At 36.2% G+C, this 27,446-nt stretch overlaps 1 pseudogene; it reads right to left on the bottom strand.

Annotated features, from left to right (window-relative positions):
- Window positions 1-13,087: 13,087 nt before the first annotated feature.
- On the bottom strand, window positions 13,088-25,646 carry LOC110208008 (epimerase family protein SDR39U1 pseudogene; annotated as a pseudogene).
- Window positions 25,647-27,446: the final 1,800 nt, after the last annotated feature.

The following is a 27,446-nucleotide window of genomic DNA, read 5'->3' as shown; positions in this document are numbered from 1 at the left end:
TCAATTATTTAACTTGAAATGTAATATAGAAGTGATTTTTCCATATGACATAAATCTTTCCAAAATTAATTATGTAATAGTAAACACAGCCATAGTGCCACATATGAATAAAATTTACCTCTTTGCAATTAAAAAAAAATGAATTACATAATTCCAAGCCTCCATAATCAGAACAAATGGATGAAAATATTATCTTCTTCTGAAAACTCAAGATCAGCATTACAATTATCTATTTCTTCATTATATTCTAATGTAGTTATGCCATCAGAAGCTATTAAGGTTATGTAGGATTCTTTAGCCCTGCTAAACCCAGTCAGCAGTGCTTTTGAGTTTATACATGTTATAATCACCTTTATATCTATTCTTGTCATTCTAAGCTCTTTTATTACTATCATTCATCTTCCTTTCTAAATTTTAAGTTTCTGGAGGGCAGGGATTGGGAGGCATTGAGGTACAATGGAAAGAGTCCTAGATATGTATTCAGAGGACCAGAGTCCAAATCCAGGCACAGCCTTTTACTATGTTAATGACTTGGGGAAAATTACTTCCTTTTTCTGGTCTTCAGTTTCATCATCTATAAAATGGGACATCTGAGGTAATTTCCAACACCATATATAGGATCCTGTGATTATGTCTACTGTCTCCTTTTATCCTATTCAGTGTCTTATGTAAACAAAACATTTAATAAATATCTGCTGAACTATATTTAACTTCTATTTCCTTTTATTTTAAATAGTAAGTTGTCCCTGGGTCCAAGATTTGCCTAGCTAAATCTTTCCCTAACACTTTCCCTCAGAAACAAATGAGCAATTTCCTCCCCCGCTTCCCTAGATAAGGATATATGGGTCAATTCACCTCTAATGAAATTTCTAGACTAGAAGGAGAGATGGCACCCATGTGACTAAATATAATAGACAATAAAATTAGAAGTGTAGAAGTACTGTGGGACCTTAGAACGGGGAGTAGAGTGATCACTTCTGGCTAATGTGAGCTAACTCTTGAAAGGTAAGTGTGATTTCCATTGGTTAGATGTAAAACAACATTCTAGACAAATGGGATAATATGAGCAAAGAGTTAATAAAAGATTTATAACACAAATGTTTTCCTACCTACTTTTCACAGCCTTCTCTTTATTCTCTGCAAACCACCCCCACTCTATACTGTATTTAGAAATTCCTTCAAGGGAAATGTGATGGTCATAAAGAGGTTCTTAGCCTAGTAATCCACTCACATAATCATGAAGGCATTTATCATTTTTCCATATCTGACTAGAGGTTAGTTGCCCAGCAACCCTGCAGTAGTTCAGGTGGCTGATGGACCCCAAAGTTCATTCTATTTTATCTATAGCACTTCGTTGTAAAAGGACAGTGTTAATGCACACTGGAGACACTCCATCTGTCATTCTTTCCACAAGCCAGTTTTCTTTGCTACCATTCTAAACTTGGTCAAAACTTCACTTACATTTGACTAATTGTGAGGAAAGGCCAGCCTGGGGAAGTGACAGGCCTGTATACTAGAATAACTTCATAAAAATGTAATAGCATAGGCCCAGGGTAGTTATGTTAGCTAGGAGAAGTTTTATTTTCAATAAGTTTTTATTGATGTCTTCTGTTTTTTACACCATCATAATTTTTCCCAGTATCCCTTTGCCTCTCCTTTTCTCTTCTTCTCCCACAGAATCATTCAATATAATCAATAGTATTTTTAAGACAAAAACAAACAACAAAAAAGAAAATACAAGAGAAAAATCAGGACAATGGATTAATACACTGAAATGTATTTTAAAAAAAAACCCTGCAATGTGCAAAACGTGTAAACCTCCCTCCTGCACCAAGGGGGAAGGAGTTGCGAGAAATTCTCTTTTAATGAATTAATCTTATGGATCATTGAAGCATCAGTCTAAGTAGGGCTGGTCCTTGCTGATAATATCTTTGAAAATAGTTTATTCTTTAAATTGGTCAAGCAGTATTCTTTCAATTTAATTAACAATGTCAATTTGCTTGGGAAATCTTCACAGACATGTGTATAAGTACACACAAATGTAAACATAAACAGCGCTAGATAAAAAGTAAATATGGATCCTACATAAATAACAAATGAATGAAATTTTACTATAGGCCAGAAACATGATCTCTCTGTCTCTGTCTGTCTCTGTGTCTCTCTCTCTCTGTCTGTCTGTCTGTCTCTGTCTGTCTGTCTGTCTGTCTGTCTGTCTGTCTGTCTGTCTCTCGGCAAGGAAATCAGGGTTAAATGACCTGCCCAAGGTCATACAGCTAGTAAGTGTCATGTGTCTGAGGCTAGATTTGAACTAAGGCCCTCCTAACTCCATGGCTGGTGGCACCACTTAGTTGGACCAATCACTCTCCTTTAAAATATTAGTGTTGAATTTAATTTGAAGTGATGATGCCTAGGGCCTTGAAAATCCAAGCCAATTTTTAGCAGGTGCTTGACAGAGTGTTAGTCAATTTAAAGTAATAAAACATTTATATGGATTAATGTCTATACCCCCCCTCCCTCAAATTTTATGGATATCTCATTAAGAACTCCAAATGTCAAAGACAAGCTACATGATTTAAATTAATAAAGTAAAATTGTAAATCTGTTATTTATTGAGGCTTAGTGTTTGAAATCACCCTTTACTGCCAGCCTCAGACTTACCCAATTTATATAAAAATGGAAATTGAAATGATAGGATCCTAGATATTACAACTAAAAGACATATAGACATGAAACAGATTATCTGTTATAAGTGCCTGTGTGTGTGTGTGTGTATATATATGTATATATATATATATATATGTATATATATATATATATGTATATATATATATGTATATATATACATATATACACACACACACACACACACACATACATAAGCAAACCTATTTTACAAGGGACACAATTGAAACCTAGAGAGATCTTGCCACTTAACACCTCAAATAATTTAGGGACAGGAAATATGGGTGGGTGAAGGGAGAACTGGGTGGAAAGGAATCTAGTGGACAGCAATCACAACCAATATTGTGATAGATAGATAGATGAATGGATGGATAGATACAGACTGATAAGAGGTTCAAGAAGGCACCATTCTAACAAAGGCCACTTTTTCTGTAACTGGAACTGGTTACATCACCACATTCTTAATCTTTTTATTTGTCCACTGAACCTATGTCCTGATGACCTGAAAATCCATCATATTCAGTAAACCAATATTGTCTGATAATGCACAGTACAATACAAAAATTATTCTTGCAATTCAAAATACTTGGAAGATGGTACACTAGATGAAATGCTAGACCTGGAGTCAGGAAGATCCGGGTTTGATTCCTGCCTAAATAAATTAGATAGATATAGATATAGACAGATAGATGTATACATGCATGTGATTAATGAAATGTTAGTATTACTTGAAATTATATTTATATATACACACACATATAAATATATACATATCTTAACATATATATACACACACACATATACTGTACACATATATTTGATTTATGAAATGTGAGTATTCATGAATTGATCTATGCTATATATGCATACACAGGCATTTAAATACGTACATACATTATATATTATGTGTGTACGTTTGTGTGTATATACACATATATATGTACATACACACATCTCTCTCTCTTTCTGTATAGTACCTTAACAAACCTATAAGGTAATTGTTAACAGATATTAGTCCCATTTTGCATATGAGGGAACTGCTGCTGAGAAAGATTGAACAACTTGCCTGAGTTCACAGCTAATGAGTGTCTGAGGCAATATTGACACCCAAGCCTTCTTGACTCCAAGTCTAGTGTTTCATCTGGTGTACTTACTGTTCTATCTTTCAAGTCTTCTAAATTGAAAGAATCATTTCTGTAGTGTACTGTATAAAGCAATAAATATTGATTTATTGAATATAAAGAATTTTGAAGTCATCAAGATACAGGTTCAGTAGACAAATTTAAAGATTAAGCATGTGGTTATGCAAACAGTCCCAGTTATGGAAAAGAAAGCATATTAGGATGAGGCTTTCTTACATCCCTTATCCATCCTCATTTTCTTTTTCTTCCCATAAAATTTTTCCTATTCCCTAATCATGCTTTCAGATAGCTTTCATCTATCAAAGTTTTTCTTTGTTTGTTGGTTTGTTTGTTTTTATCATTGATGAGAAAAGTTAGCTAGTTATTGAATACTCCTTCCTGGGATATTACATTTTAAAAATTGCTTAAAGACAGAAAAACCATTCAAGACCCAAAACAAAAGGCTAAAATGGGTAAATGAAAGTCAACGAGGTCAATGTTTTTGGGGCAGTGGACCCTGACCCCGAGATCAAATCACTCTCTCTTGACATTCCCTTAATTTGTCACCTTTGGTGTCCAGCCATTTTCCTGTTTTCTAAAAGTCATTATGAATCATTATTTGAAAGATGGTAGAATTCTTCATGTATATGGAGATGTTGATGCTTTAGAATTTTTATTTTGAATGTTTTTCTTTGAGAATGACATCATTTACACCCTCCACCCCCTTAGTAAATTTTTTAAACATTTACTAGCATACCATTGGTTAATGAGGAGATTCATTTTTAGGTGTAGCCTAGATTACATGGCTTCTGAAGCCTCTTCCAAATCTGAATGTCTTTGAATATGTACATTACATTTGATAATGAGGTGTTTTGATAATGAATTTTTCGGGATAAAAGCTAATTCTTCCTTTACAGTACAACTGTAATAGGACCAACATCTGCTATAGGGTCACTCTGCCACCTAAACATGGGTTAAGTATTCTTGAGGTTTCATTGATTGGGTGAGGGGTTGTGGGAAGGCTCGCTCTGTGTGCCCACTGATATAATCTCCTGATAACTTCTGGCTATATTGTCATGGCTTTTTGTCACCTAAAGACATAAAAAAAAATGATCAGAGTTTAAGAACCTTTCAGATTTATTGTATGTTCAAAGACCTCCAGTTACCACAACTTGCCCTATAAAAGAGGGAGATCATCTTTACTTAGGTTAAGAGCTAAAGTGTTTATATATATATATATGTGTGTGTGTGTGTGTATGCATACACACATACACATATGTACATACATACATTTATACACACACACATATATATATATGCATGTATGTACTTTTTTCTGTGTTATGTGTATGTAAACCTCCTTTTGTTAATTGTTTAATGACTGATGAGTCCCTTATTTCAGTTCAACATCACATCTGAATTAATTCAGATTCAGACTCACACCTAATAACATATCTTTGAATATATGAAGAAAGCTCTCATTCCTCACCCACAAACATTCTCTTCTCTGGACCAAATATCCCAATTTAGTTCCTCTAATTCTCATGTGGCATGGGGTCTACAGTTCTATCACTAGAAACATTAAATCCGCTAAATGTCATTCCTAAAATGTGGTATCCAACTTCTTTTCTCTACAAACACAGCCACCACCTTTATTTATACCCTCATCGCCTGTCACCTGGACAATTGAAATAGCCTCCTAATTTGTCTCTTTGCCTCAAGTTTCTCCTCATTCCATTCCATCCTCCTTACAGCTGCCAAAATAATGTTTTCTTAAGTGCAGGTCTAACTGGGCCAATTCCAGACACAATAAGGCCCAATGACCCTTTTGGCTTTTACTATGAAATCACCTCTGTTTTTCTTTTAAAGCCCTTCACAATTTGGTCTCTATGTATATTAACAGCCTCATTAAACTTTACCTCCTCCTCTTTTCCAATCTGAAATATAACTAAACTGGAGTTTTCTCTATTTCTCACATCTGCCACTCCATCTCTCATTTTTGTGTCTTTGCATTAGTCATCCTCTGTACCTAGCATTTTCTACTTTCTTACAAATCCCTAACTTCTCTCAAAATGTAGCTCAAGCTCCACATTCTTCAAAGTGAATTTCGTGATATCTTCTACTGCTAATCCTCCCAATATATCAAGTTAAAAGGAAATTTAACTCCCTTTTATGTGTTTCATATTTATTTTGCATGTATTTGTACATGTTCATACTGTCTCTCCTAAAAAAGGGCAAGCTTCCTGAAAATAGGCAGGGGTGATATAATTTTTGGCGTTGTACTTTGTATCCCCACTGCTTTACAAGGTTCCTGGCACAAAGTAGGCACTTAATAAATGGGTATTAATTGTTCATTGGTTTATCTAGAATTGAAGAAAACATTCCAAATGTAATATCTGACCAAAGCCCAGTATAGTGGTACTATCATATGCTTTCTGATAGATAATCAGCTGACCACTTTTAAAGCATCCAAAGACTACATTTTATTATAAGCTGATGTCTTTATTTTAAGCACACTTTCAACTAATACTGAATTTCTGATCCATTGGAACTCATACATCCTTTTTCTCATAGGAACTGATATCTAGTCATTCTCCAGACAATGTTTGAATTGTCGATTTTTTGAGCCCCAGCTTAGCTATACCAATTAAATTTCATTTTATTTAATTCAGTCTGTTGTTCTAATTTATCTAGACATTTTGAATACAAGTTGTATTGTCCATTATGATAATAACATCTGTAGCTTATGTGAGCATGTCATATATCTCTTCATGCTAATAATTGATAAAAAAATTTATGCTAGGTCCCTGATATGTTGAACCTTTTGTTCTTAAAGAATCAGATAAAAAAATAGTTGAAAGAATTAACACCTTTAGCAAAGTTGCAGAATATAAGATAAATCCACATAGAACATCATCATCATTTCTAGATATTGCCCACAAAGTCCAGTTGCAAGAGAAAGAAAGAGAAATTCCTTTAAAAATGGTAGACAATATGATACTTGGAAGGCTACTGGCCAAGATAAATGAAAAAAAATTGTGAAACTGTTCACAGAAATAAAGTCAGATCTAAACAACTGGAAAAAAAATTGTTTGTCATTTGGCTGAGTCAATATAATAAAAATGATAATTCTGTCAAAATTAATTTACTTATTCAGTGTCATACCAATAAAATAGACAAAAATTATTTTACATAGCTAAAAATAATCATGACAAAATTCATCTGGAAGAAAAAAAGGTCAAGAGTATCAAGGTAATTAATAAAAAAAATGTGAAGAAAGTTGGCCTGGTCATATTAGATCTCAGACTACATTATAAAGGAGTAATTATCAAAGCAATCTAGTACTGGCTTAGAAATAAGATCCAAGCTTTTGGGACAAGAACTCACTATTTAACAAAAACTGATGGGAAAAATAGAAAATAGTTTGTGAGAAATAAGGTATAGACCCTCATACCATATACCAGATATGATCAAAATGGGTACATGATTTAGACATAAAGGATGATATCATGAGTATTTTTAGGGAACAGGGATAGATTATCTATCAGATCTATGGAGAAGGTCAGAATCTATGACCAAACAAGAGATAGAGAATATTATGAGATGTAAAATGGACAATTTTGATTATATTAAATTAAAAAAGTTTTTGCAAAAACACAAAAATCAATGCAGATAAAATTAGAAGGAAAACAGAAGACCAGGGGAAAAATATAGCAAGTATCTCTGATAAAGGCCTCATTTCTCAAATATATAGAGAACTTAGTCAAGTTTATAAGAATACAAGTCATTCCTCATTTGATAAATGGTCAAAATATTTTAATAGGCAATTTTCAGACAAGGAAGTTAAAGTTGTCTATTGCTATATGAAAAAAAAAGTGTTCCAAATCACTATTACAGAACCCTGTGAAGTAAATGTTATTTTTCCATTTTACATTTGAATAAACTGTGGCAGACAGAAGTTAGTTGATTTCTCCAGAATCACATAGATAACATGTCTGAGGCCAGATTTGAAGTTAGATCTTCCAGAATCCAGCTTCAATGATGTACCTATTATGCCATCTAATGTTAATAGCCAAATAGGTGAAATATAATAGGGATAATGTAAAATCTAACTCAGGATTAATAAATAAATTTTATAAAACAGGATGGGGCGTGTGTGGCTAGAAAATTTAAATGATAAAGATATGGAGATTTTAGTGGATTACAAGCTCAATACAAGTCAATACTCTTATACAACTTGGGCCAGCAACTTCAAGCAAAAATTGTCCCTTTGATCTCATAGTCTCTACCATGCTATGGTACTCATAAAATCATCACTGCCTTCAAGGAGCTTAGCTTATATGCTTTTAGAAATAACACAGAATATCAATGTGATCTTAAAGAGCAAGTCTGGTCATATTACTGGCCTGCTAAATAAACTCTACTGTCTCCCAATAACCTTCAGTGTCAAATATGCATGCAATCAATCCTCTGCTCAGTGTTCAAATCCCTTTCCAGGCTTTTTATGTCTTAAGTCTCCCATGTACTATGTGATCTAGGGACAATGTTCTTGCTGTTCTTTGCATAAGACACTCTATTTCCAAACTACAGGCACTTTCAGTAGTTGTCCCTATGTCTGGAACTTTTTCTCCCCTCATTCCACCTAGCTTCCTTCAATGTCCCTACTTAACTACCTTCTCCAAGAAGCCCGTTCTGATCCACCTTAATAATAGTGCCAATCCTACTTAAAATTTCAAGTAAGTGGCACTGGTATAGGAATCATCTTAAGTGAAAATGGAGAGGGACAGATGGAAATATGGCATTAGGTAAAACTGCTACATGGTTCAGAGTTAATAGAGAAGACAAGTGTTAACAAGCTTTGTCATTTTTACTTCATGAAGCTGTTTATATTTTTTACACATTGCTGCTTGAGACATAAACTCAGAATCAAGCAGCAACATTGGAATTCAGCTAACATCAAAAGCTTGATTATTCATTCTGTGTTTCGGGTGTGTTTTCACCCTGTGTTCTTGGGAAAGTCATGTAACCTTCCCAGGCCTCAAGGTGCTTGTGAAAGGCACTGGATAATTCTCAAATGGACAATTTCTCCCTGGAAAATTCCCAAGTGTTGCCTCTGACTCCTTGGCCATCACCTTCTTGTCTTATTCCTCTAGACTGCTGACATAGTTGAAGAAGACAAGTGGAAATGTGGTAGATTAGACACATTAGAATCAGACATAAGCAACCTTGCATTTGCCAGGACTGGAAATGGTATGACATGCATCTCCAGCACCTTCACATTCAGTCCCCATGACTGGAATGAAAAGCACAGATACCTGATGGTGTGAAAGTAAATATAGAGAATGAAAATAAATATTTCAAGCTGAGTAGAGGGGGAAAGATGCTATATTTACTCCCCTGGAATCCATCATCATAATTCTCACTCATTTCAGACATACCTCACTGATTAAAAGAAGAGCAGATTAGTTGAAGGCTTCCCAGCTGCTAAGCCTTACCAACAAGTCACTGATGACTTCAACAGATGGTCCTGTTATTAGACCATTGAGAACTATATGAGCCATTTATCCTCCTCCAGGCAAGACATCACTTGGATTGAAGAACAGAATGATAAACAAATGTAGCGTCTGAGAGAATGCCATAGGACATATCTTTCCTGAGCAGCATCCAAACAGCATCTTCAACTTGAGCACAACTGTTATGATGCTGAAAATTAATGGTCTAAGAAAGAACTCAAATAACAATGAGCTTCTCCATGATGGCTCTGTAGTACTCAATGCTTTGTATGGTTGTGCATTAATTTGTATTTGTGCATGTATGTATATGCACATGTCTATTCATGTTACACACAAGTACCTGCATGCCTGTATGCCTTGGGTACTTTACAGGCAGAAATGAGACAAATCAAGTCATGGAAAGCAAATTGCTATATTCTAGTAAGGAAAGATTGCTACATTAGGTAATTTTCCAAGAAAATATACATCCCTAAGATAACATGGCTCTGTTGCCTCATAAAATGCACTTAAAAAGGCAAAAGGAAGGGAAGATTTGAGCCTGTAAAGTGGAATCTTTTTTTTTTTATGATGATGTTTAACTTTCTTTGAAATGAGGTTCCCATAAAAGCTGTACAAAATGAATATAGCATTTCATGAATAGTTCTTGGCAGTTATTTAAGCTCTAAACTGTCTGCATTTTAGAGATGATTCCCTTTTTAAACAATTGGTAGTATTTTAGGCAAACGATTATCACTAGAAACCTCACAAATGCATATAAACAGGGTATTGTCCCTAAAGACTGCTTTTCAGAGCCTGTCAAATGCTCTTTTCCCTTTCTCTTCAGCACTAAGCAATTTATGCAATGTGGGAAATTTACCCCTTTAGTCTCCAAAAAAAAGACAGTAATTTTCTTATTCAGTCTGTTAAAGAGTTGCACTTAACATGTCAGGTACTAGGTACATCAATGAGCATTTCAGGAAGCTCTTTTTAATTAATAGGAAATAATCTTAAAATTGGAAGGGAACAGTAACTATCAAAGCAAACTTCCTACCAATATGGGAATGTTATCTTAAATATTCCAAACAGGTTCTCTTCTTGCATCAGAATTAGCATGCCACCTACAGGGACCTCACTACTTTACAAAATAGGCCCAATTTCTACTCTATAAATAACTTGTTTTGTTACCTTGGCGATGAAATAAAACCATCAGGTTTTTCTCATGAATAAAATGGTGATGATGAGGAAGATGATGATGATGATAGCGATGATGATAATTTCTCTTTGTTACATTGAGAATTCTAGTTTCCTGTCTATAATGGTTATTGGAGATTTTGACTTGGAGAATTATGCTATCACCTCTATCCTCTCCAATTTATTATATTTAGGACAGAAATTATTTTTTTCTTCTTGAACCTGACTCCTCCTTCAGACATCTCTCTCCATATTCCTATTTAATAAGGCTTTAAACCTCAGAATAACTTTTCATTCTCCTCTGTTCCTCTCTTCCAACAGTTATCCAATCATGATTTGTCTTTTATCATGTTTCTTCCAAATATCTCTTCCTTTCTATTCCCAGCACCACCATCATTTTCCAGGTCTTCATCACCTCAATTTTTGCATAGATATCAGATTACTTTGATATTTTGATAAGATAACCAAATTGATTGGTAACATTTTGATGGATCATTGATCTTGTCAATGCAGATGTTCTCCTCATAGGTATAGATTGTCATCCCTTCATGCTTTTTCATGTAATGAATGAAATGCATGACCCAGAAGCTTGGAATGTCTTTTTAATTTTGAAGTAGAGTTTGATTGTATTTAAAAATGTAAAAACTAAAAGAAAAAAAAATTCAAATCAGGAGTCAGAGAAAAACAGGCAACAACACCTACCATGTATAAATTGATACAAAAAGAAATTTCTAGATATAGAAATGGAACTGACCCTTTGCATCAAATGTTTGTATCTTGCATAACTCCTAGCTGGGTGTTAGATGCATAGTAAATGCCCAGTAAATACTTATTGATTAATTGATTCTGACCTTCTTTTAGTTTGAGAAATAAAGGTGAAAATAGAGGTAGAACAAAATCCCTACTACCTGTTACCATCCATATTAGTATTTTCCTTTTGCAAGGTAGTGCAAAGAGCCCTGGATGGGGAATCAGAAGACTCAGAATCCATTGTGTCTCTGCCAATAACTACCTTACTGACCTTGTGAAAATAATTTAATTTCATGGGGTTTAGTTTCCTGATCTGAAAAAAAAAGACTGAATAAATAATGATTATCTAATCTTTAAAGTTCTTTCTAGCACAAACATCCTCAGAAAATATTGGTCATTTCCTGGGTAATGTTTTAGAGTTAACAATTGAGGTTTCCAAAAGACTAAAGAGTTTCCATATAAACAATAGCAATAAATTATAAAACAACATAAATAATATAGGCTTACTTGCGAATTAACAAAAATATCCTATTTGGCAATAATTTCCAAATGATCCTTGATAACTAAAACAAACTTTGAGATACTTAACAACTTTCTCTCTGTGTATAAATATATACATACACACTCACAAGATACTTTTCTTCAGCCATGCCTTCATCCACTAGATTCAACATCACCAGGGACTCCTCAGGACAGAACCACAGAACCAAACCAGGGAGGCAGCGTAGTATGTTGGCTAGCAACTTCTCTGAGTCTCAGTTTACTCAACTCCATACAATGAATGAGGGAAGTTGGACAAGGTGGCCTCTAAGTTCCCCTGTAGCTCTAAATCTATGGTCTTATGATCATATGAAACTTTCAGGTCACAAAGGTCTACCCTCTTTCCTTTCATATAGAATCTTTTTACCCGGTTATACCCTGGGGGTAGGTAAAAAATGAAGACAACAAACTTACCCAGATCTGTTTAAGAACAAATCAATCAACTATATTGAAAGGAAAGTTACATATTCATCACCCTTGTGTCACATTTCTCTCCCTGAAATTTAATTATTTCTCTCAATATTAACATTTCTCAATTTTGACAATGATTTCATTCAGTTCAGTTCAATCCACTGAGTAACTTTTTTTTTTAAACAGTTGACTTTCTTGTTTGTATAGTATAGCTCTATATAAAGCTTAAGAGAGAAAGGAAGTGATGAGATGGACTCAGATTATGGAGTTCCATGGAAAGGGGCTGGGGGCTGGTGACCTAAGGTAACCTGATTAGTGATTTGTGACAAGTTGCTTAGCAAAGTGAAGGATGCACACATACACACACACATATATTATAATTATGATAGAATAAAGAAACTGGGTTTCATTCAGAAAATGACTTATTTAGCAGGCTATACAGCTGCAGAAACAAATTGGGTCCAAGACACTTGGTAGCCAAGGACAATGACCATTGGCTTTTACATAGTCAATATACAATTTGGAGAGAGTGAAAAAATAAGAACAGCATTATAGGGATTGAGACACCTGGTTTCTTATTGGTAGAAAGGATTGGAAGACACTAAGGGGAGATCAGGTAGCAGTTGGGAGGGCAAATCTTATGACCTCCAAAATAACATGACTTCCAAGAAGTTGAAATTTAACTATATAAAATGGATAGGAGCAAAATAAAGTCACTAATATTTTTATTATAAATATCTTGTATGTGTGTGTGTGTGTGTGTGTGTATGTCTGTGTGTGTGCACACACACACACACAGAGTATGAGAGCCTCAGTAAAATGTTTAAGGACTGGTTATATACACAGGATTAAGATTTGAATAGTATGGCCCCTATCAGACAAAAAGCCCTTTAAGCTCCTTCAAGACAGAGCCTGCTTCAGGGCAGCCCCCAGCTCTGGAAAGACATATTGATAGCTGGTGGTCAGAGTCCTTCAAGGTATCACCTTCTGGCCTTCCAACAGCATGATAGCATGTTTTCACCCAAAGACTGCTTTGACAGCAGGGCTGGGCAGATGGAGGAAGACAGGGTGGCCCAGGGCAACACACAAGGCCTTGGCATACTCTGCATTGGTGGTAGAAGTTGGAGAAACACCATTCTGGATCCCATTAACATGGTTATTCTCCATAGCATGGACTAGGATCCCTGACATGTCTTCAGTAAGGAGCCAGGGAAAGAACTGAACCAATAGGCCCAACAAGGCCTAAGCAGAAGGGCAGTAGCATGTGGCCAATGGCACAACCCTCATGGCCCAGCATAGCACTTGGAATGTGGCATTCCCAGGGAGCTTGCCTGCTGGTTCCCACTTGGACACCAGGTTTGAGAAGCTCATCATATTCTGCAGTCAGGCTGGGCTGTAATAAGCTGTTCCTGTGACCAAGACCCAGGCCTGACGAGGCTGTGTGGCTTTGGCAATAGCTGTAACCTACGTGTGGGTAATGCCTAAACAGCTGCTAAGTAGGTCCTTTCAGTAGGCTCAGTCCACCTTGAGAAGGGGCTGACGATGTTCACCCCAGCCAGGTTGACTACAGCTTTTCAAGGGGACAACTCAGAGTGGGTAAGCTCATTCCAAGTATGTGACTGGCACCAGGCTGGTGGGAGACTATGGTTACCTCTTATCTGTGCAGCCACTGAGTCAGGGCCCTCCAGATGAAGCCTGTCCCCCATCTATAAGCACTTTCATTTTGGCCCCATTGAGTAACTCTTAAGTACCTGCTCTCTGTCTTAATGCTGTGCCATGTATCTTAAGGGATAGAAATGATGTATCAGAAAGGGACTCTGCTTAATCTAATCAATTACACGTAGAGTCATATACTGAAAGAATCAGAAAAAAAATGCAAGATAATCTATAATTAGTTACCCATGTACATGGCATAAATTGTAATAATAATTTATAATTCTATAATGCTTTTAGTGTCATAAAATGCTTTTCTCACAACAGCCCAGTTAGGGAGGTAGTACATTTTGTCCATTTTACAAGTAAGGATTTGAGGTTCAGAGAATAAAGGGATATTTTTTCAGGTACTGAAAGTGAGGCCAAAGACAGGAAGTAATAGATTTTTGTTTTTTTAAATTTCAAATGTATTTTAACTGTATACAAGGAAAGACTTGAGGCCTAAGAAGTTACTCAGTAAAGGTTTAAAAAAAAGTAGAAGACAGGAGAATCTAGAGTATATAGCTAGAGTAGTCTTCTGTCTCCTGGCCAGCTCAAAGCAGCTGAGCAGTAGAGTTGATAAAGCCCTGGGCCTGGAATCAATCAATCAATATTTGTGTGTCAGGCACTGTGGGAAGAGCTAGGAATACAAAAATAGGCAAAAGATAGTCCCTGCCCTCAAAGAGCTTTCAACTTAATGGGGGAGAAGATATGTACACACACATGTATAAAAGCAAGCTATTTATAAGATAAACAGGAAATATTAACAGATGAAAGGAACCAATGCAGTTTGGGTTGCTGGGAACCCCTAAATGTCAGGGTACTGAGCAGTATCTGTCTGGAATGAATTCAGGCACTTCTTCTGGTCAAATGACAGGATTTATTTGTAATGCCAATCGAAGAGAGCAGAGTTCCTGCTGAACCCACAATTTAAGGGAATGAGACTGATGCTTATATACAAAAAGAACTGAAAGAATCTGGATGGGATTAAGAAGTGGTAAATAGTCTGGGGTGGGCCAGGTACACAGTGAAAGGAATATCAAGTAAGCTAATTAGGTGAGCTAGATGGGATTAAGGAGTGATCAGTATGTGAAAGTAGTCTGGGGATGGGCCAGATCCCTTGGACTGAGGTGCAGTGATCTGGGCTACTGAAATGTCTGGGAAAATTCAGGGACTGCATTGTTTTCTTTCCTTCTTCCTTCCTTCCTTCCTTCCTTCCTTCCTTCCTTCCTTCCCTCCCTCCTTCTCCTCCTCCTCCCTCCTCCTCCTTCCTTCTTCTTCTTCCTTCTTCTTCTTCCTTCCTTCCTTTCTTTCTTTCTTTCTTTCTTTCTTTCTTTCTTTCTTTCTTTCTTTTTTTCAGAGAGGCAATTGGGGTTAAATGACTTGCCCAGAGTCACGCAGCTAGTAAGCATTATGTGTCTGAGGCCAGGTTTGAACTTGAGTCCTCCTGACTCCAGGGCCATCTTCTATCCACTGTGCCACTAGACTGTATTGCTTTCAAAGACATATTCTTTTCCTTTTAGGGCTCCAGGTCCCATAACCTCCTCAGAACTGGAATTAATAGGGGTTGGGAAGACTTCTTGTAGAAGGTGGGATTTTGGTTAATACTTAGAAGCCAGGGAATCCAGAAGTCACAGCTGAGGAGGAAGAGCATTCCAGACATGGGGGACAGCCAGAGAAAATTCCCAGAACTGAATGTTTGAGGGACAGCAAGGAGGACAATTTCAGTGGATCAAAGAGTGTATGTTGAGAAGTAAGTTCTAAGAGGATTGAAAAGGGAGAAGATGGCTGTGAAAGGCTTTGAATGCCAAACAGAATATTCCATATTTGTTCCTGGAGGCAATGGGAAGACACTGGAATTTATTGGGTAGGGGGCAGGTGACATGATCAGACTTGCATTTTAGGAAAATCCCTTTGGAAGCTGAATAGAGGATAGATTAGAGTGAGTAGAGGTTTGAGGCAAACAGACTCAGTCTACTGCAATAATCTGGGTGTAAGGTGATGAAGGCCTGCACTACACTGGTGGCACTGTTAGAAGAGGGCTTATTTGAGATATGTTACAAAGGTAAAATCAACAGACCTTGGAAAAAAACTTGAATATGGGTTATGGGGGGGGTGAGTGAGAGATGGGAAGCCAAGAAGACTTCTAGGTTATCCACCTGAGATATATATCCTTATGGTGTTGCCTTCTACAGTAATAAAGAAGATGTGTAGAGCAGAGGGGGTTAAGGGGAAGGATAATTTCTGTTTTGGATATATAGTTTAAGATATCTAGTGGACAACCAATTCAAGATATCAGACAGCTGGAAATATAAGATTGGAGGTCTGTAGAGAGATGGGGGCAGAATAGGTAGATTTAAGAGTCATCAGCATAGGGATATTAATTAAATTCATGGGAGTTGATGAGATTACCAAGTGCAGTACTATAGAAAGAGAAGAAATAAGGATCCAGGACAGAGCCTACAGTTAGAGGTCATGATCTGTATCAAGCCAAGGAGACAGAATTCAGGAGGAAAACCACAAGACAGCAGTGTCTGAAAACCTAGTGAAGAAGAGAGAGCAATTAACAGTGTTAAAGACTGCAGTGAGGTCAAAGAGAACCAGGATTGAGAAAAGCTACCAGATTTAGCAACTGAGAGATTATTAGTAACATTGGAGAGAACAGTTTCAGTTGAATGTTAATGTTGGGAAGCCTGATTATAAGGGATAAGAGGAAAGAAAGTGGAGACACTTATTGTAAATCATATGTAATATGGTATTTAGTAAGGATGGAAGATCAAATGAGGTGTTTATTTGTTTTGTTTTGTTTTCAGTATAAGAGAGATGTAGGTATGTTTATAGAACATAGAAAATGAGCCAGTTGAGTGATACAGATCTAAAATAAGTGAAGGACTGGGGATGTCAGAGAAGACAACCTGTTGGAGGAGATGGGATGGAATAGGATCAGTCAAATACACAGAAGTATTTTCTTGGGAAAAAGTAAGGCCACTTCATTGTGTGAGACAGGGGTGAAGGAGGGAAAAGAGGCAAAATCTCTGAATGATGGAAGACAAGTAAGAGGGGAGAAGAGGGAGTCCATGATGAATGGTCTTATTTTCTTTTCTTTTTTGTAACGTATGAGGCAGGGTTCTTAGATCAAAGATTGGGGGAAGCAAGAGCCATGGGAAATTTAAGGAGGGATGAAAGTGATTGGAAGTGCTATTATGGAGAGTGGTATAATGACTTTGCAAGGGAGGTGTTGAAGGATTGCCTAACAGCAGTGAGGGCCCATTGAGGTTGCTTAAACATACACTTGAAGTTAATCCAGTCAGAATGGCTGTGTTATTTTCTCAAACTTTTTTGTTGTTGTTGTTGCTTTTTGATGAGGCAGTCTGGGTTCAGTGACTTGCCTAGGGACACAGAGCTATAAAGTGTCATGTGTCTGAGGCCCAATTTGAACTCAGGTCCTCCTGACTCCAGGGCCAGCACTCTATCCACTGTACTGCCTACCTGCCCCTCAAAATTTGTTAAGCAGTATGTGTATCGAAGGGAAGGAGGTAGATGGTAGGAGTGATCAAAGGTTAAGACTTGGCTGGACGTAATCCCCAATATGATAAAGGGCAAGGAATTCAAGAGAGGAGGCAGGATAAAATTGAATTTGTTTACCATGGAGTCAGGATAGGGAGAAAAGGAGAGAGTGGCTACTGCAGGGGAGATGGCCTGAGACAAAATTGAGGGGCTAAAGGATTGAAGGTCATGGTGTGGGTAGAGTATACTCATATAAGGGAAGGCAGAAAATAGGTAAAAAGACAATAGATTATGGTCATAATAGAATATAATTAGTAGAATTTAGAATTGTTGAACACAGATGTGGCAAGATCAAGAACATGATCGTCTTTGTATATAACTCAAGTTGGGTGGAGGATTAGTTCTTAGAAGTTTAGTAGGTTGAGGAACTGAATGGTTCGGATATTTGAGAAAGCATCAATATGTATGTTGAATTCCCTAATATCAGGTCAGGAGTTGGAGAGGAAAGAAAGATTGTAAGGCAGATACTGAACTAACAATTGAGGAAGGACAGAGAGTGACCTGGGTGGGGTCTATGGAAAATAGCTATGGGATTTTGATTGAATGGAAAATATGAATAGCATGAACTTGAAAGGAAGAGAGGTAACAGTGATAGAGGAAGGAGGAGAACCTGGAAGTGGCACTGGAGAGCAAGGAGTATTCCATATCCCCAGCCTCAACCAGGAAACTGAGAACGAGTTTAGATGTGGTCAGTACTGGAGAGTGGCCATGGATCCTGTGTCATCAGGGGAATTCATCAGGAAGAAGTTGAAGAGGAAAAGATTTAATAGGAAGGGTAAGTTTGTTGCCTATAGGATAGGCATTCCAGAGGGCACAGAGGGCTTAGGGGAATTATAATAAAATTTTTGGACGGGAGGATTGAGGGGAATGGAGATAAGGATTTGAGTAGTAGTGTATATGGAATGGGGATTGTATTATCTGCAGAAGTTCTGCATGACTGTTATGTGAAGGGTATGACCATTATCGTGTGGAAGATGCCACTCTTCTGCCTTTAATGGGCAGACACAAGAGATAGGCACAAATTCAAATCTGAGGTCAGATATTTACTAACTGTGTGACCCTGGCAAATCACTTAACTTTGTCTGCCTCAGTTTCCTCAATTGTAAAATGAGGATTGCACCTACCTTACAGGGGTTTTATGTGGATCAAAAGATTTTTTTTTGTGAAGTGTTTGGCACAGTTCCTGACACATAATAGCTATTTAATACATACTTATTTTTCACCTTCCTCCTGGCCATGGCTTTTTTCCCATCATTCATAATTGGGATGCAGGAAAGCTCATCTTCTTTACCAGACCAACACCATCGATTATATCAATATAGACTGTTAAGTCAACTTTCCATGTTAGGGCAGACCCTATCACCCCATTCTTGAGCTGTTCCACATACTAGAACATTATAATATGAAATTTTATTTTTCTTTCTCAGTGACCTCATCAGCTTAAGTGGATTTAATTATCATCTCTATGCTGATGACTCCCAAATCCATATTTCTAGTCTCAATGTCTCTCTTGAGCTACAGGTCTGCATCATTTTTGACCCACTGGATATATTCTGAGCACCTCAAACTCAGCATTTCCAAAAGAGAACTCATTCTCTTTCTTCTCAAACCTATTATTTTCTGAACTTTTCTCATTCTCTAAAACATAGTACAATATTTTCAGTTACCCAGATTTTCAACCCCATAGCCATTTGGGATATTTTAGTTAGTAATAAACATTTATTAAGCACTGACTGCATGCTAGGCACTGTGGTAAACACTAGGGATACAAATATAAATAAAATGAAAGACTGTTCCTGCTCTGAAGGAGCTTACAATCTAATAAAGGTACAACACCCAAAAAGAAGTTGAAAGATGTGTGTGTGGGGGTAAGGAGTGGGGGTAACACAGAGTATATGGGGATGATGGAGAAAGCTAAATAATCCAAAAGTAGTATAACTTTTGAAAAATGGGGAGAAGATTGTGCTGGCCAACTTTCTTAAAGTAAAGTTTGGAAGTCATCTCTCAATTCTTCTGTCAGATAGTCTAATCATAGGGGCAGAAGGTACTGATAAGATGCAAATACCAAGTCTGATTCAGTCTTGCAGGGTGATGAGATTTCCTAATGATGTGTTTCCTGGGGCATGAAGTCATGGTGGAGATCTCACCCACTTCACATATCCATTGTCACTTCTATCTCCACAACATGTCTGTCATGTGTCCCTTCCTCCATTCACCAAGCTACCATCCTCATTTGTGATCTCACCACCTCTCACCAGGACTCTTAAAATATCCTCTTAATAGGTCTCCTTGCCTTAAACCTTTCCTAATTTTAATCTCTTCTTCATGAAGAACCAAATTGATTTTCCTAAAGCACAGGTCAGACTGCTTCTAAATCCAGACCACTAGAGGCTCCTTATTACCTGTAGTATCAGATATAAATACATTTAATCACCCTGTGAAGTCCTTTATTACTTGTCCTTAGACTCTTTTATCAGCATTATTATGAATTATTCCCATTCACAAACATGCTAGAGTTAAGCCAAATTGGCCTTTTCTCCTGGTCTTCGTTCACGATTCCATCTCTTTAGCTCTTTGATTTTGTTCTGGCTTTATGTTATTCATGAACTTCAATCCTTCCTCACTTTTGCATCTTAGAATCCTTAGTTGTCCTTCCAGACCAAATGCCACCTTGGAAGCAATACAGCACCTTCCCCTGAACTCAGAAAGGCCCATCTTCCTGAGGTGAAATTATGGCCTCAAACACTAGCTGTGTGACCCTGAGGAAGTCACTTGACCCTGTTTGTCTCAGTTCTTCATCTGTAAAATGATCTGGGGAAGGAAATGGCAAACCACTCCAGTCAATACCTTTGCCAAGAAAACCCCAAATAGGGTAGCGAAGAATCAGACATGAATGAAATGACTGAATAACAATCAGAAGCATTTCCTGATATAATCATCCCCCAAAATGCTATTATCTCCCGCCACATCAACCCAAATTGACTTATATATATTGTGAATATATTTTATCTATACTTATATATATTAGATATATTTACCTACATATGTATTATACATTGTCTCTCTCAGCTATATTGTAAGACTCTCAAGAGAAGGTAGTATTTCACTTTTATCTTTTGATCTCCTACCTTAGAAAACTGTCTGGCCTTATGGTAGGCACTTAATAGATTTTTGTTGATTGATGAATTGTTTGAGATCCCACTCTGGCTCTTCACATGGCCCATATCCTAGCAAGTACACTTCTATGCTTTATCAGTTAAAGCTAAAATTCATGAAGATAGCTCACTTTTCTCTCAATTGTATAAAGTAGAGAAATAGGCAGATACTGATAATAATCTGTAAATCCTTGTTTTTCAATATAAAATGACATGGTATGAAGCTCAATTCTGCCTTTGAATTAATTTTGAGATTCGTTTTGGATCTTGAGCCACAAGGTATCTAAGCCATTAAAAATGGTTTAATTCAGTATTTTCATGCCAGCTAACTGGTCAGACTAGAGTAGCTCATCTCTTAGAAAAAATCAAGGCCCAGAGGTTTTGAAAGATAGGCCTTTCTCATATCTTCCTTTGATTGGTGTCCCTTGTCTGACAAGCAGGGGGATGTCAATTAGCCATTTTACATTATAAATGAACATATGGTTATGTTCAATAATATGGAACATCTGGGGAGAGTCCAGAAGTGGTAAAAAAAAAAAGGCCAAGCAAAAAATAATAATAACAATAATAACAACAGCAATCAAGTATATCTAGGTAAGAGGCACCCTGAGAAAGCCTTAAACACAAACTGTGGTGATATAAAGTTTTAAAATCTAGATGTAAACTGAGGTATTTTGACTCTAAAACTTTTGAATACACTATGCTGAAGTGGTCCGCAAGTGTTTAATGGAAAAGATGGAACTGGAGAAAAGCCTTAAAGAATAATAAAGTTTTGGACAGGCAAAGAGAAATGGGATAACATTTGAAGTAGGAAAAAAATATAAACAAATAGGAAGATTAATGCATTTTATACAGAGTAGATAATGAGAAGATGGGCCTATCATGAGAAGATAGGCATAACTATTGAGGAATAGTGGAAATGTGGTTGGCTAGAGAAAGTCAGGCAATATTACAAAAGATAGTAGATGATATTTTTAGAAAGATTTGCAATAAAAAAACTTGGAACAAACTTAAAAGTTTAAAACTTCAGTTAAATAGGAAATACAAGTAAAAAGAATATTACTTTCCCTGAGCATTGTAGTTAATTGAGATTTTATTATAAGTATGAAAGCTCTTTGGAATTGAATAACTCTTCAAGTACAGAAGAATTCCAATAAATTGTTTTCACACAGTGGAAACCAATTGTATTTTAAAAATCAAACCAAGACCTTTACAAATTGAACCTTTGGGGAATGAAAAAAGAGCTGAAATGCATTGATATCACCCACTGACCTTGAAACTACTAATTTCTGTGTAGGGCTAAACTTTTTTTTAGAGCATTGATTAAATTTATCATCTGTAGGAAATCATTGAATTTTCTCCATGGTAAAAACAAAAATAGAAAATTAATGGAATACTAATTTGTCTCAATCAGGGAAGGACCTATTGTAATTCTGAGAATGTTTTCTCACTAACATTGGGCCTTAACTTGTCATCAATCAGTTTACAAAGAACTCCCATGTGGCCATTCATCAAAGATTTGTTATTAAAAAAATATATATTTATGATGATGCCTAAATAATCCTGCATTAAAATTTAAATATTTCAATGCATTTTCATACCCATCGTCTATTTTTTTCCCCTTTATAATGAATCTGCAAAGTAGGCAGGGCAAGTATTATTATCTTCTCATGTAACAATTATAGAAACTGAGGCTTATAAAAGGGAAATGAATCTCTTTAATTCACACAGAAGATCAAAATCAGAAACTCAGATTCTTGCCTCTTAATCTTATAGGCTCTCTACCAAAGAACATTCAATCAATGTTCTATCAGTTTATTAAGATTCTTTTAAATAGGTGGTCAAAAATGCTGGCAGGAATACGGAAGAATTGAGGCACTAATGCAATGTTGGCAGAGTTCTAAACTGATCCAACCGCTCTAGAAAACAATTTGGAGCTATGCCCAAAGGGCTATGAAACTGTGCATACCCTTTCATCCAACAATACCACTACTAGGTCTGTATCCCAAAGAGATTAAAGAAAAAGGAAAATAACCTATGTGTGTAAAAATATTTATAGTAGCTGTTTTTGTGGTGGAAAAAGAATTGGAAAATGAGGGAATGTCTATCAATTAGGGAATGGCTAACCACGTTATGGTATATAATTGTGATGAAATACTATTGTGCTACAAGAAATAAAGAACAAGATGATTTCAGAAAAACCTTAGAAGACTTATATGAATAAAAAAAGTGAAGTGAGTGGAATCAGGAGAACAGTGTACACAGCAATAGCAATATTATGTGATGCTCAGTTGTGAATGCCTTAGCTGTTCTGATCAATACAATGATCTGAGATAATTCCAAAGGACTTATGATGAAAAATGCAAACTTCAAAGAAAGAACTGATGGAGACTGACTGCAGTCACTATTTTTCACTTTATTTTTCTTGCTTTTTCTATTTTTTTGGTTAATGTCAAAATATGTTTTGCATGATTTCACATGTGTAATTGATAACACATTTTCTTGCCTTTTCAATGGGTGAGGGGAGGGAATGAGAGAATTTGAAACTCAAAATTAAAAAAAAGAATGTTAAAAAAAGAATCTTAAATGTGTAGTCAGTAATTTCTGTTGAGTGAATGAATGAATAAGTAAATGAATGGATATATGGTATGTGATATAATATATTATTATGCATTATATATTTTATAACATATATATGTATACACATATTACATAAGAAATTCTGAAAGGGGATCATAGGGCATACTATAAAGAAAACTTTTTTTTTCTGCAACAAGTTTGAGCAGATGGATATTGTTTTGGTAAGAAAGTGAGGAACCAGGATTGCAGACCTATCATCTCAACATCTTTGACCCTATTTTCTACGAATACACAGTTTACATGGCGTGTTCATTAATAAATAGAATAAGAAAAAATAAATCTTAAAAGAACCAAATTAAGCTAGTTTTAGAGATTGAAAATTATTCAAGATCTCAACAGAGCTCAAATTTAATCACTAAAGGATACAGTGGTTTTAGCTATGCAAAATAAATTAGTGAAACTTGTATTCCAGACAATTCAATTTTATAGTAAAACACAAAAGAGACACAGGCCACAATAAGATTCTTCCTCCCTCAAACACTAGTAAATATAATGTGTATGCTATTGCAGCATGAATTCTTGCTAGACATGATAAGGGAAAGAACTGCTATACATACTAGCAAACAGGCCTTGCTAAGAGAGAGGTTGCCTGGGTATAGAAAAATTACAGTTAAGGGGAGGAGTTTCTCCTTCATCTGATTAATTTTCTTCCAAGAGTGGGACAGAAAAGGTAGAAGGGGTGAATTAAGGGACAGAGGGTCCAAGGTCATCTCAATGATCAACTAATAATCCCATAAATATTTTGCTGATCACATCTATGTGACTAAAGCTTCCCCCAAGGATGAGATTATGGTAACCATGTATGAGAAAAAGTCTTGTTATTAACAAGAGGAAAATGCAAAGGAAATTCAGGCTATCACAGGAAATAATGAATTCAATCTTAGACACACTGAATTTGAGGTGCTAGTGGAATATTTAAAGGGAAATACCCAATATGCCATTGAAAATGAAAGTTTGATATTAGTGAGGGAGCTCAAGGATGTTGATATAGAGACAAAGGGGAACAAATAAATGATAGCTGACATGGGTATGATAACCAAAAGTGGGGATGTAGAAAGAGATATTTGGCTCAATTCCTTGAACTTAGAGTCAAAGAAATGTATATGTGGTTCCAAGGAAAATATATGTATATCCTTGTATCTAAGAAGAAGTAGAAAATGTTTCTATGTTCCTTGCAATCACATTAGAAAGTCATCCAGTGACTTGCATAACAAGCAGGGTTGAGCAATGAAAAAGAAATAATTTAGCCTATGTTGACTAGTAGGATTTGTGGAATGATACCTGCTACTATGAAGAAGGCAGGTTTTGATTCAGACCTTACAAGTGCAGCATGTTGAAAATTTCTATTACCTAGTAGATTAGCAAAGGTAATGAGATGAAAATGGGGAACACTATTTGACAGCAGTGTTCCCAGAACGGCATGTTTTCTTTTCTTGCAGGCCCCAGTGAATAGGCATAAAAAACAGCTTTCCAGAGTAGGATCCAACAGCAGTTTATAAATTGCAAAAGTCCTGCTGAGAGACAATCAGGAAAAGAGTGGTAACAGTGTGAGAAATAAAGAGGACATGGTGTGTGAGGTATGTGGAGGTAGAATAGATTGGACTTGGTGACTTACACATAAAGAGTGAAGGATGGATCAAATCAAAGTCTATTCCTGGGTTTTGAGACTGGGTATTTAAAAGAATGGTAGTGCCATAACAGAAATGGGGAAGCTAGGAAGAAAAGGTTTTGTGTTGAAGATAATCAGCCTGATTTGTGATATGATGAGTCTGAGGTGGTTGCAGGAAATTGAGGTATTGTTATTTAGTAATTAAATGTAAATACGATGTAGAAACTCATGAAAAAGTCCTGGTGGAGATAATAAGGTTAAAGTGAGCCATGGAATGGGTTGAGGTATACAAATTCATTGTTATAAGAAATTCCCAATGAGGGAATCTTGTCTTCCAGAACAGATCAACACATCATCTGCCTTAAATATATTTTCTATATTTATATTGGCAAGTTGCCTAGGACATTTAGAAATTAAGTTATTTGCCCAACATTACACAGCCAATACGTGTTATAGGCATGTCTTGAACCCAGGTCCTCTTGACTTCCAGACCATCTCTCTACTTAGTTAACATTGCTTCTTAAAAAATGTTGCTTGTCCTTTTTGTTTTTTTTTTAAAGGGAACCAATGATATCGTAGGGTGATGTCTTGATTCACATTTAAATTGCATTTAAGTGAGACAGAATTACACAAAAACATAAACTTCACGCTCTCTTCCAGAATCACTGAATTCCAGTGGCAATACAAAGGCCAAAATAACTGGTGATGGTCCCAGGATGCAGTGGATGATTTTGGCTTTTTTCAATGCCTCTCCAAACTCTAATTGTTCCATAGCTCTTGCTTCAGCCACATTCATGTCCATTGGAACAATTTTTTTTCTCATTCATCCATTGTGCTGGAAGAAATCTTCACATGCTCAGTGTAGACATTTCCCTAACTCACCAATGGCTTTAAGTTCCCTTGGTTACCCTCCTCCTGGGTTGGCCCATTTGCAGAGACAATTTTATCAGGGTGTGACCACTGCACATGCTACAGCTTGTTGGAGCCACAGGTGAGAGTTGAGTGCCAGGTAGACACCAAAGGTGGATGAGCAAGGTTCAACAAGCCCTCACACCCGAGCCAGTAGTCCTCCTTAACCACCCCATACACCCTCTACATAGAACGAATGGAAAACATATAGAATTAATAATTGAATCCATGAGAATGAAAGAAATTACAGGGAGAAAGAACGCAGAAAAATAAGAAAAGAGGACTCAATGTGGAATTTACAGGGGTACCTACATTTAGGCAGCCAAAGAAAGAGGACAGAGTAAAAGAAGCCAGAAAGGTAAGCAAACCACCAAAAAAAAGTGTAAAGGAAAGTAGGGAAGGAATTATTTTTTACCAATAGGCAATGTTCTGATTGTTTTCCTGCCTAGGAAGCACAACATTATAAATACAAGATGATTTTTCTGAAGAATAAAAAGCAGAAGAGATTATAGTATGAAATAAATAGTCTGGGGGTGAAGGTGGGGATCAGGTGGGGGAGGAATGAAGGCAGAGGGGGGAGGAGAGAGGGAGAAAGGAATCATAAATTGTTAGAAGAAAATAAAAAAAAATTAAAAAAAATAAGTTGGTGAATGGAATATATTGTTAGTGAATGGAAGAGTATGCTACAGGAAGAAAAGAGGAGAAACACTGCACAATTAGAACTATAAAATAGATTAGAAGATTTATCTAGATCTTCTGCAGAGCTAGTATTCCATGGTCAACAGTCTGATAGATAAACTAGAATATTTGAGAAAGATCTAACTATACAACCTATATTGATATATAATATATGTGTGTGTATATATCTATATTTATGTTGAGGTATATACATGCATGCATATTTTTATATGTATACTAGTCCTATGAAAAGGAAAGCTAAATGGTGACTCACTGCTAAAGGCAGTTAAGGTGGTCTGTAACAAGTAATCTGTAACTATATTCTCTTCCCAAAGAGAATATTTGTGACAACATGAAGAACTTACTAAATTTGTCATCTCCAGAGCAAAGATTCGGACCAAGCATTTTGACTCCAAGTCCAATTCTCTCTTCTCTTTACTACATAGAAATGAGAATGGCAGCCCATTAGAGAGACAACAGTGCTGAAACTTAATTCCTCTCAGCTTCAGTTTCTGAATCTATAAAAATTAAGATCATTCTGTGTCCCTGTCATATATATATATATATATATTTTTTTTTTTTTCTTTTTCCTGTCTCACATAATTGTTGTGAAGCTCAAATGAGGTAATGAACATAAAGAACACTGGAAACCTTAAAGCATCATATAAAGCTTAGTTATTATTATAATCAATGAGTAATTCTATTAGAAGAAACATGGAATACATCTCCTGTGACCTTGAAATAAGGTTTATTTCAGAAACTGGAAGTCTTTGGAGTACAAGTAGCATATTTGTGTGTTCTTACAAGTTACCAATATAACTTTGGAAGAAAATTAGAGGATTTGGGAAGGAAGAGCTGGATATAATGTTGCCCAAATAGCAAAGCTAGGTGAAAAAAAGAAAATCACCTAGTTCAGTGATTCCTTCCCCCCCCATTTTTTTATCAAATTCCCTGATTTAATTAATTTATTAATTTATGTTTTGTTCGGCTTTGTTTTGGTTTTCAAAGA

Source organism: Phascolarctos cinereus, unplaced genomic scaffold (assembly GCF_003287225.1).
Source record: "Phascolarctos cinereus isolate Bilbo 61053 unplaced genomic scaffold, phaCin_HiC Scaffold_4;HRSCAF=312, whole genome shotgun sequence".
NCBI lineage: Eukaryota > Metazoa > Chordata > Mammalia > Diprotodontia > Phascolarctidae > Phascolarctos > Phascolarctos cinereus.
Note: the sequence above shows the minus strand (reverse complement) of the source record. Positions and strands in the feature narration are given on the sequence as shown.